Below are 13010 nucleotides of genomic sequence, written 5' to 3' on the forward strand. Positions count from 1 at the left end.
CTGATTCACCATTGGGTATGTTCATAAGCATTAAACGATTCATTATCAGGTATAAGCATTGTTATCATTATACCAATACATTAATGTTTGTCGCACCGATTAGTTATGAATTGGTTAATGTTAGTAAGGGTCACGAACAAGTGACATCTTGGTCGGACATGTCTAAAAGACATGTCAGATCAAGATGCCACTTGATCATGGCCATCCTACTACTTATATGTTATTCAAACCAAAGGAGATGACATTGAAATTGATACATGTTCATCCTCCATACCTGCAGCAAAAGAAAGACAACAACATTATTGTCATAGTTATAATATCAAAATTTTAAATACACCATCCTGCATATAACTTGTTCATTAAATTGGAAATTGCAATAACATTTGCATAAAGTACCTGCAGGGGGTGAAGGACAGATGTGTTAGAGATCAAGATCTTTATTCCTCTAAAAATCTACTCATACACATATATATCAGACTACAAATGGAGAAAATTAGATCAGATCAAAGTGACAAATCATTTGTAGCTTCATTAGCTTTTAATTTTTTTCTAACTTGCTTGTTCATTGTGCAGGTATAGGACAAGTTTCCATTTCATCAATATCAAGAATGTGGGTTAAAATGGGCTCCCATAAGGGTTGAGCTCAGCATACAAGTCATCACTCATAGGGTGACACTAATCAATTGTTAACCATAGAATTCAACTACATCCATGGTACCATATACTGTCATTCAATGATAGTGTAAATTGTCATCCAACAGCAATATATACAACAATGAATAAAATTGCACTCAATAGTCAACAAGTGACTAGATCCATCACATAAGTGTTAAAGAGGAGCAAAGTAATCGAAATGAAACCATTATTAACAAATTCCAAACCAAAGCATACAAATGAACATCATGAGGTTTTGTATGATCAACCTTTAAGGAGGGAGAATTTTGGTTTTTAGCACAAGTAACTATCACAAAAAAATGAAAGCTATCAATTTCATAATAAAAATTCCAAGAGAAAGACAAATTTTGGTTAAACAAAGACAATGAATAAGAAGGATTGAGTCAAAACATCTACATCAATACACAGTCAAAAGTATGACAGATGATCAAGGACAACATTATAATGATAATGACAGTGGAAATATGTGTGTGTTTACAATCATTGTTTTGCATTTTGAAGTTCTATTCATCAAAGAAAAAAAGATACCTAAAGGAGTAAATGAAAGTAAATCTCAGAGGCTACAGTATGTGATCAAGCAATGAAAGGAATACATCAAAAGGTTACTCATAGCTAATAGGTTACAAGATGAAAACCATGTAGCAGTACAGATAGAGAAGACTTTCAAGAAAAGGTGTATTCACTGATGAGGATGCAGTGCAAAGTGAACCACACAGTGACACAGATGCATAATGAGGAGCAAAGCCACACATCAAGTAAGAGGTTTGCAGAATATCAATATGACTTCATGTATAGTCCCCAAAGTCATCAAATCTATTCCACATAATAATCAAATAGAAAAGCTTGATGACAATCAACCATTCAAGAACATATCAAAGATGTGACAATCATAAAATGACTTCAAGGACAATCTTATGAACTCTATATCAAGTTAGAGAGCGGGACAATAAAAAATCAATGTCAAGAGAAAACTAAAATACAAGTGTTGTTTTGGTACAATATAAGCTTCATAAAGTCAGAAAAGTCTAGTCCTCACCAAAGCAGTGTTATTTGTTCCAGTTTCAGCCTAAAGAAATGAAGGTTTCAGTTTGAAACTATGCATCAAGTCTGATTAATGAATGGATACTGAAACCCTTTTTAGGGTTAAAGTTAAAACAAACAATTTCCTTTACTTTCGACCGACTGGGTAAGTCCCAGTCAATGGGAAATAGTTACAGTGAAGCAGTGAAAGGAACAAGTCGAAACCTTTGTTAGGGTTTGAAATAAAAAGCAATCTTTTCTTATGCTCTCGGCCGACTAGGTAAGACATATTTTCAATACAAATCAAAGATATATTAAGCCTCAACTCGTTTAGGGTTTGTTTCCAAATAACAAAAGTCAATCTCTCAGTCGAAAAGGAACAATGCCAGATAAACAAATGAAGCCATCCAATGCTATTATAAAGCAAAAACCTCATGCAATAGCCGAAGGAAAATCTTTTGTTTTCATTTCTCATCAAGTAGAGACACAAAGAAGTACCGATTTTGGTGATTTCTCAGTCGAAGGAAACCCAAATGACTACCAGTTAGGACGAGTCATGTATGAAGAAGCCCAGTTCAAGCCACAAAGAGCACCTCCCAACAAGCAAGCAAGTGCCAATAAAACCCTACAACGGTGGTCAAGAAAGATGCAAATGAATGCATGTGATGCATTCGAATCTTTTTACAATTGTTCAAAAAGCCATGTCGTAATCCCTTCAGGATTTAGACGGTTTTTCTTTTCTTTTATTGCTATTAACTATTGACATATGGTGGTCGAGCCTAGGTTCCCACACTTAAGTGAAAATCAAATACTTTGTAATGTAATAATACAAGCTTAAGCTTGTATTAATATTATTTCCTTATTATTATTATTGTATTTAATATATTAATAATGATATTAAATAAATAAATAAAATATATACCATTATTAATATAATAAATTATTAATTATTTATTTATATAAATAGAAGTATAAATTAAAAAAAAGCAATATAAAGATTTTTTTAATCCTTATTTAAGTACTTCTATTTATTTAAATAAAATAATTATTTTGATAATTGTACTTAGGAGATTTTTTCTATCTTATCTTATGCATGCAAGCATAATTAAGAAATTGTAAAATAAATATTAAAGTGATATTATTATAAATCACTTTTAATATTTATTATATAGAAATAATAAGGGACGAAATCATACATGTATAATAGATATTAAAAGTGAAGTCATTTTTTGACTAAACTTTAATATTTATTCTAAAATTCCCCTTATTACACACACATGCATAAGATAGAAAGACATATTTCAGTAGCAGATCAGAGTGGATATGAGACAATTTTTAGTAGTTTGAGCCTTATTTTAGGGATCATTTTGGTTGCACATTCACATGAGGACATATTGGCACCCTTTCATGCAGTTTTAGGATCGTTTTTGGAGGCTTTTCTACTAAGCTCAGATTTTGACTTTAGTTCACTTTTTGGAGAGTGGAGTTCATTCTTTTAGGGTTTGCATACCCTATTTTGTATTTAGAGGAAAAAAATTTAGTTTTTTTCCTCAGTTCTTGCCTTTGTATTTTCTCTTGCCTTAAGAGAATTTTAGAGATTTGTAACTCATTCATTGATATAGAGATATTTACAGCAGTTTTAAGTTCTATATTGCTTTGCAAGGACTCCTTTTATTTGCAGAAATTCTAGAATTTGCCTTGGTAGTTGTGTATGTTCATGGCAGATTTGATAGGAGTAATTTTGTGTTTCATTCGAAACCTTGAAACATCCATCTCTTTAGTGTGCATGCATCATTTTTTTTCACTAAATCACAGGTCTTAGTTTGTGTTGTAGGTTTTTAGTTAATTTGTGTTGTGAAACCTATTTTCCTTCCAAGTTTACTAACTCCTTAACCTTTCTAGGAATCATTTTTTGTGATTGAAAAGATAATTGCTTTGTGTGAACAAAATTTTGATAGATTTTTGTGAGTTGTTATCAAGTTTGATCATCATAGTTTTGGTACATCACCTTCTAAAATAGTCTCAGTTTCATCTTTTCAACCATTTCTTACTATTTTCCACACCCATCTTTTAGTTTTAGGAGGTATTGAGCTGACCCATATTTGATCTCATTATGAGCTAACCCACAAGCTCAATTCCGTTTCCATGTTGCACGAGATTGCTGAAGTATTGGTATTGATTTACCTAGCAGAAGTAGGTGCATCATTCATGACAACACTTTTACCCTAGGGATACTTCTGTTTTACCTCCCAACTTGCTTGAACGCTCAATGCCATATGCTAGCAACACTATCCCTTAAGTTCCTTAAGTGCAAAAAATTGTCAAAATTTGACATTCTATTTATTGGAATCTCTGGCATTTGTGAATGATCCATCTAAAGCTGCAAGGTCATGTGAGGTCCCTCTACAATAACCTGTCTCAAATTTTCAAGATTTTGAGCTATTTTCTTAGGGCAACAATTTTTCTATTGACACAAAATCATCAAAGGAATTCAATAAAAAGTTGCAATGGAGCCTAATTCTCATTTTTTTTATATGGGTGCAAACCATTAGTGCCAACATGTTTGGTTAGGTAGTTTTACCCTAGAGATACTCTTGTTTTGCCTCCCAACTTGCCCAAATTCTTAGTATCATACCCTAGCAGTGTTGTCCATTAAGTTACCTAAGTGCAAAAAACTGTCAAAATTAGACAAGTTGTTTCTCAAAATGTGTGGCACTTGTGAATCATTTGTCTAAACCTACAAGGTCATGTGAGGTCCCTCTACGATAATGTGTCTAGGATTTTAAAGATTCAGAGAGGTTTTCCTAGGGAAATAATTTTTATGTTGACACAAAAATTGTCAGAGGCATTCAATGAAAAGTTGCAATAGATCCTAATTCTCATTTTGTTCATCGTGGGTGTGAACTATCAGTGCCAAAACATCTTGTTAGGTAGGTTTGCAATCTAACATGTGTATATTATCTTAAAGTCTCTAACTATATTATGTCTAGCATAATCATAATCATCATCACACATAGAGGTGACCATCATGAACAAGCATAATCATAGATCTTTTTCACAAAAAATATTAACAAATTTTCATTTACATGTACAAATTTTGGCCTCTAAATAGGCACAAATTAGCTCATGTACTTAAGCTTACTGATGTCCTCATGTACGAATACATCATATATTATCAATACAACTACATCAATGTCATCATGTACAAATATATCAATGCTATCAACAATCCAACCACATCAATGCCATCGTGTACAAATACATTAATGCTATCAAACAATCCTAGATACACAACTAATATATTTGATTATGATATTTGTGCTCCCTAACACATAGCTCCAACCACAGGTACTCTCAAAGAAACCTACATTACAATATTATACAAAATATCAGTATTAACGAAAGAATACTACGTAAAAGTAATTTAACAATGAAAGTAACATAAACTTCAATGTTGGATGCATTGTCATTGTAACAAATTCACTTCTTCAATTTTGGTAGTTGAATCATGTATGTCCATTTTTCGTAATCCCTGCATTCTCAAGCCATGAAAAGAATAAGTTTATTAACCAAACAAATTAATGAACCTAAGCATAATGAACCTAATGAACCAAAGGGATGTTAGTATTAACAATGCATTGTACCTTCCATTCCTTACAGTTAATTGGTATGAGCTAGATATGTTGGTCAAGTGTGCTTGAAGGGTCATCTCTTTGCTTAAGAGTATCCAGTATTGCTTCATGATCAACACTACTAAATTTGTGCATTGTTGAATCAAGTGTCCATCATTTTCATAATCTTTGCATTCCCAAACCATGGGAATAATAAGTTTATTATCCAAACAAATTAATGAACCTAAACATAATGACCCCAATGAACCATAGGGATGTTAGTATTAACAATGCATTGTACCTTCCATTCCATACAATCAATTGGTATGAGCTAGATATGCTATTCAAGTATGCTTGAAGGGTCATCTCTTTGCTTAAGAGTATCTAGTATTGCTTCATGATCAACACTTCAACTATCCATAGTTCTTTTGTCTTTGGTTTTGCATGATGCTTTAACAACTTATGATTTGTTTATATAACAAGGTGTGAATACATGAAAATGGTTTTGTGTTTCTCATAGTCTTCAAATGTAGGTGTGACATTCTTTCTAATTATGTTTGTTCACAACCAAGTTCCTGCAACAACAACTGAACCTGTGGGATACATGAACCCATCATCATTTGTCATTGGTTGTGTTAGCTTCTTCTTTTCCTGTACACATCATGCCAACCAGTAGTTTGATCTCTCGTAATTATCTTGTGGTGCAAAAATTGCAAAAACATATCTTGGTTGTAGAAGATCTGAAAGGTTATCGTACTCAACTAAACTTTGTATGCCATCATTTGGCATGGATATTATTTGAGATAAAGTAGTTATATATTGTGGAACCCATATATCCACCAACTCACTTGACTCGCATTGATCCTAGTCACACTAAATACAACTCTAACAAAAATAGGCCAACTCTCATGTCCAAATGGTCCATGTACTTGCATCTGAGCTTTGAAATGAATGCATCTTTAAAGAGTCTTTGATTGTCTGATAATCTAATCTGTCATAATGTGCCCTCCTAAACGAATGAAAAGAATCGTCACATTTTTGAATCAAGTGCCCCTCCTCGTGACATTGTTGAACTACACCAATCAATAATAGAACATGTATCATAGAATTTAGCACTTGAAATCCTCAATTTCTCCTTAAGTAGAGCTCTCTTCAAACATGCACCTTCTTTATCAAGCTCCCCTTTTCCATGCCCAACTTCAAAAAAACTCCAAATATGAGGTACACCCCTCTCTACATAGATTCTACTCAACCATTAAAATATGCGAGCATTCTGGAATTGATTCGTGTAGTTATCTGACCAAATGAGATGCCAGTTTATTGCAATATCTTTTTCCTGCAAGAACTCAAAAAAATTCTTGAAACAATGTTGCACCTACTCAGAGGAGTGAGATCTATCATCACTCATATAAAAATGATATCCCTAATTATCTTCCTGTCCTCTTTTATATTATTAAGGGTATGTATATATGTTATGTGGACAAAAATAGAAATTTGAATGGAATTATAATACTGAGCTTGTACCTCATTTTGTGGTTGCAATGTGTATCTTTTTGCAAAATTGACCACTGATATAATAGTGCCAATCAGGAAAGAGTTTTTACACATCATGAATTGCTGATCCAATTGTTGAAACCTATGGGTATGCCTTGCATACTTGTAGAAAATATTTTCCTTAAAATTTGAAATAAAATCAAAAACACTCACTTCTCTAGAGACCAACTCACATCTAGAACCTTCACCTCCACTCTTAAAAGTACATTTGACCATCTCATATCTCTTTTTCTTAATAATATTATTTCCAAATTTGTGTTCACTTCCCTCTTGAAAAAATGAAACAAACTTTAACAAGCCACCACATTGTGAACACTTCTCATTTAAACAATCGTTTCTATATAGAAAGTAGCCATCATCTCTAGGACATAAAAATAGATCTAGCAAGTCCCATAGGGGCTTCACTAGCTAGGCAATATTATATCACATGCATTCATATTGGGTTGTTTAATATCCCAAAAATGAGGGTACAATATATTGCTTATCGGTAAAAATAGGGGGTTCTTAATTCGAGTTATGAAAAAATACAATATCTGGCGAAAATAGGGGGCTTTTAATTTAGGCTATGTATTGAGAGGGGGTGACAAAAAAGGAGTTTAGGGCAATATTTTTTGAAAATAGGGGGATTCTTTAGTATGCCATGAATGCACGTGCTATAACCCAAGTTCATTAGGTGAAGCCCCTGGTGTAAGTCCCTCGATAATTTTCAAAGTTGCATTGCACCACACTCCTACAATATTTCTTTAGTATGAAAAGTAGAATGAATATAGCATAATAGTTCATAGTACAAATTGAAAACTCCACATAGTATTTGCAACAAGTATTATGAATTTTAAAAGGTACACAATAAAATGGGTTTAGAGATTCAAAATCCCTTTGTGAGATTTGCAAAGGTGGATGTGTTTCACAAACAATTTTGAACAAGATTGTTTGGCTTTATTCCAAGAAATTTTTAGGATGCGGTGTGTAGTCTCGGTTTCCAATTCTTAACTTTAATTTACATCCTTTACATTAGGTGATACCATAAAGTTAGAGTGCCAAAATTGTTGAATTTCCTCTTTTACATCATCGTTCAACTTCTTATCAACGTGTGGAAGCCTCCCACCAAAATCCCATGTATCATTTTGAAGAGGATCATCAAGTCTTTCTCTTCTTGCAAGTGTTCTATCCAAAGTTTTATGATTTATGTTGAAATCAACACAAGTTTGCCTCATATAAAGCGAGCCTTTGTCAAATGATGGCTCACTAAGGAGGTTGTAATCACTCTCTGAATATATCTCTTATCTTTTTTCTTTATATTATTTCTAAGAGAAATAATATATCTCTCACTAAGGAGGTTGTAATCACTCTCTGAGTATATCTCTTATCTTTTTTCTTTCTATTATTTCTAAGAGAAATGAAAGTATTGAAAATATTTTTTGACTATAATAGAGTTTTTCTCTATCTTCTTGTTCACACAAATCTTCAATTTGGCTAGCAAAGGTCTCATCTTTTGCATCTTTAGCAATTGTACAAAAAATTGGCATTGCTTGGCCAATGTCTTATTACTAAAATATTGGTTGAAAAGTTGTGTAGCCCACAACTGAATGGTTCATATTGACCTCTTCCCTTCAAGATTGTCTATAACGTTCTCATCAATTTCAAGCAACCATTTTGGGGTTCTTGAAATTCTTGAATTTGTAATTTGTCTTTCTTCCATGAAAGGGTCTTCATTTCTCATGTCAACATCATATTCAATTTGATGTTGAACATTTTTTGTATTGATTCCCAAATTTTCATTTCCAAATTCAAAATCTTATTGAACATTTTGAGTATCAATTTCAACATTTTTATTCCCAATTTAAATATCATGTTCAACATTTTCAATATCAATCTCTACATTGTCATTTTCATTTTCAATATCATGCTCAATATTTGCATATTCGATTTCCTCTTCACTTTAAATAACACTTACAAGTGGAGCAAAGGCCTCACCTTCACCAATATTTGACATACCTTGTCTTCTCTTCCTGTGACTTTCTCTATCTCTTTGTCTATATGCTTCAATTTGGTCTTTTGAAAGTTTTCTTTTATGTTTTTGCTTTCAACGACTATTCCTCCCCATTATACCTCCACAAAGATGCTCAAAAATAATTGCTAATGACAATTTGTGTCGAAAATCATCAAAAAAATAGAATTTTGTCTCTTACTGACTGAAAACTTGTGTTTGTTGCCTACAAAAAGAATGTAGGGGCCATTGGAATGCTCAAAATGTCCCATTGTCATCTTTTGTGTGGCTCAGGTATTGGATATTAGATAATATTTGATATTTGATCATATCGAATATCTGATATTATCCAACATCCGATATTTTTTCATAAGGGCACCAACAATTTTATTGTCGCCCATTCAATATCCAATACCTTGTTTAGGAGAGAGAGAGAGAGAGAGAGAGAGAGAGAGAGAGAGAGAGAGAGAGAGAGAGAGAGAGAGAGAGAGAGAGAGAGAGAGAGCTCAATATGTAGAAGTATGATACATAGGAGAGAGAGAGAGAGAGAGAGAGAGAGAGAGAGAGAGAGAGAGCTCAATATGTAGAAGTATGATACATAGGAGAGAGTTGGGTAAAAATAAGTGTACAAGGTGTTAGGGATAGCAAGAGAGATAGACCTGTAACTAGAGGGAAAGAGTGCCCAAATGGGAGATTATATGAGGGATCCATGGAAATATAATTTATTTAATATAAAATGTTATATTGGGATATATATATTTTTTAATATATATATATATATATATATATTAATATTATTAATTATATTATATTATATGTATTAGTAATATATATAAATATTTATATATTAAATAAAATAATATTTTAAATATTATACATAATAGTAATATAATATATAGTATATTATATTTATAAAAATAAACTAACAAAATTCTGATATCCGATAATATCAGATATTTAATAATATCAAATATCCATTAACTGTGGATATATATCTGATATCTGTTACCTCTGACAAAAATCTGCAGGCCTGGGATTTGCCTCAGGATTGCTTTAGGATTTGGCTAGGACATGCCAAACCTAGAATTTCAACACAAAAAACGCGTTTAGGAGATTTCCTTGCTTTTCCAAACTTCACCCATATGGCTGACAACCTTTTTTTAACCCAAAATTGATGAAACAAAAAGAGTTTTTTAAGGAGAATCTCAACTTTCCACCAATCTAAATTATGACTTATTTTTTATTTAATAAATAATTATTATTTATTTTCTATCTAAATTACGACTAAAGTCCTAATTGATAGGTTGATTGACAAACATCTATAACTTTTAAACGATGTCACATTTTTTGAATCTGAAACATGCGTCACATTCTATGGTTCACATACTATAGGATTTAAAAAAATGAATTTCATAAAGTTTTGACCATGTTATGGTGGTCAGACATACGATTTTTTATATTTTTTAAAAAATTGTAATAAAAAAATCATTATTAATTATTTGATTTTTAAAAATTACAAAAAAATATGCATCACATTTGGACATGATTCTTCTACTTATATATAAAATCTTATAAAAAAAAATTATTATGATTTGATTGTGGTTAGGTTGACCAGACATGTTGGATATTAGAGTTGTTGGAATGTGTTGTTGTCATTGTTATCAACATATTCCTGTGTTTCTTGTGCTTCGGTGTTGCAGAGAGTTGGTTTGGTTGCATATATGCTAATGTGGATTAATGGGTTTTGAGATACTTATCTCTAGTTGATTTAGTATGAGTTTTAGTGTTCCAAAAGATGATTTGATCAAGTTATGTGATCCGATGTGATGATTGCTTTTCATGTTTGTTCTGTATTGCAAAGTTGTGAATTCAGGTTTGTATTTCTCCATAATTGATTCTTTATGTTGTACAGATTTTGGAGAGTGTTTGGGATGTTCATGTGTGTCCTCAGTTCGGGTGGTTCATAATTTGGAACTTCACAAGTGTATCTTTCAGTTTGTTGTTGGTGTTCTTGAGCTCCAGTGATGAAATGGTGATGATTATAGTTATCTGAGTTGTTGTGATTGTTGCGGAGGAATTCACGTTGCTTGTTGACATTCTTCGATCGCGTTCTATGCGTTTTGGTGGTTGCATTGATTGTGGTGTGCGTTACTGAAGATTTTATTGGTCCGGTAGTATTCTTCGTGTTAAACAACCTTTTGGCCGATCTGATGGTTGTTGCATGTTGCGGATGATCTTGGCAAGATATTTGGTGGTGTTGCATGTTTGAGGTTTTGATTTGGGTCCATGCTATGTCCTTGCCGACATTGTATTGGTCTGCATATATTGATTTATGTATCGTGTGATATAATTTTGTAATTAAGACTTATGTGTTGAGTCGACCTTGAGGTTAAGGCTGATGATTTTTATAAATAAGTGTAATGATCATGTAAGTTGAGTATTTGCATGTATGGATATTGTTTTGATCCTTCAGTAGTAGAGGATAAAAGCGAAAAAGTGTGAAAGAGTGTGCAGAAGTGTGAAGAACGGAGTTTGAGTATGTGTGCTTAACCGAAACTGTGATCATGCATTTGGAAATGTTATTCTTTCAGTTCATGTAATCCGAATTGTTGTTTGATCTTTGTAAGGCAGTGAGCCTTCCTAGGGTTGTAGCCCTTTGTTATTTTTTAGCAATGAGCTCTAGGCGGTGTGCTTGATGCATGTGCATTCCCCATTGTAGTATTTACGCATACTACTACAGAGTATCATCATATTTTGGGTAGGTTCCCACCGTGGTTTTTCCCTTAACCGAGTTTTCCACATCAAAACTTTGTGTGTTATGTGTGTTGTTGATGTGGTGTTTATTTTTGTTATTATTGTTCTTGATCGGATCTAAAGTTGAGGTTAATTTGTTTAAGTTTGGTGAAAACTAATTCACACACCCCCCCCCCCCCCCCCTCTCAGTTTTCCTACACTGTTGTTTCCAACAAGACAAACACCTGCTTCTTATCTTTTTCCTGAAATTTTAGTACCACTACATTGAAATTTTAAATTTTTACCAAATAGATGTTTTTTTTCATAAAATAACTAGTAGCTTAGAAACTACATTCAATTTTCTACAACTTCTATTCTTACATATTTTTGAAATAAAGCTAATAACTTATTCAATGTTTTAGGTCAAGTTGCCTAACTCTGTTTTTTTGAATTTTTATTGCCACTTAAGGGCCTAGTTTGGCTCACCATGATCCTACACATACCCTTAAGACTTGTGATTATTTCAAATTTACCCTTTGCATTGGATCAAGCAAGACATTAAGACTCAAGTAAAGAAGAGGTGAACATTTCATGAGAGTATCAAGGATAGAAGAGTAATGTATCACAAAAGAGACGAATATACAAAATTATCAAAATATGCATGTATATTGTGGGAGGGAAAATAACCTAAGAGGATTAATAATACAAGATATATCAATGACACATTAACCTTTAAGGTTGGTGGGAGGAAATTAATGAAAGAAAAAACCTAGAAAAAGTAAGACAATGAATGATCATGTAAGGGAACAATCAAACCCTAATATAAAATAATAGGCCATGTTTGAAAACGCTGGCTTCGTAAAGAATGTTCAAGAGGAAATTATCACCTACATAAAATATCTCTAGGCTACTATTAAATAAATGTGATCAAATGGTAAACAATTAACCTATATAATAGAGATGGGATGTAACCAATAGAACTAAATAATGTGGTAATTAATTATGAGGGTAGGTGTACTTAGTTGTAGGATTGATGATGACTAAATAATGATGATGTTGTTTTGGATCAATTGATCACTCTTAAAAAAAAATTCTTAAAGCGATGAATGTCTTAGAGTTTGAATTGTCAAAAAAAATGATGAAAATCAATATTGATCCTTATGAGTTTGCTCCTAACCTTCACCTTCAATATGTTTGAATCTATCAAGTCGTTTTCTAAAGATATCATTGAGGAGCTTGTTCAATTGATGGGTAAACGAGTTCTTCGAATTCATATGAAGTACTAGGTGGGCTGCAGTAGTCATGAAAATTTATTAATGAACTTTCATAAACATGTAGATGGCCCATGTGACAATAATGTGAACTTGATTCATCTATTTTAGAATTATTTAATGTGATCCATCAATTCACCCCATATGAATTTTAAGTGC

The sequence above is a fragment of the Cryptomeria japonica genome, chromosome 5 (genome assembly GCF_030272615.1).
Source record: "Cryptomeria japonica chromosome 5, Sugi_1.0, whole genome shotgun sequence".
Taxonomy (NCBI): Eukaryota; Viridiplantae; Streptophyta; class Pinopsida; order Cupressales; family Cupressaceae; genus Cryptomeria; species Cryptomeria japonica.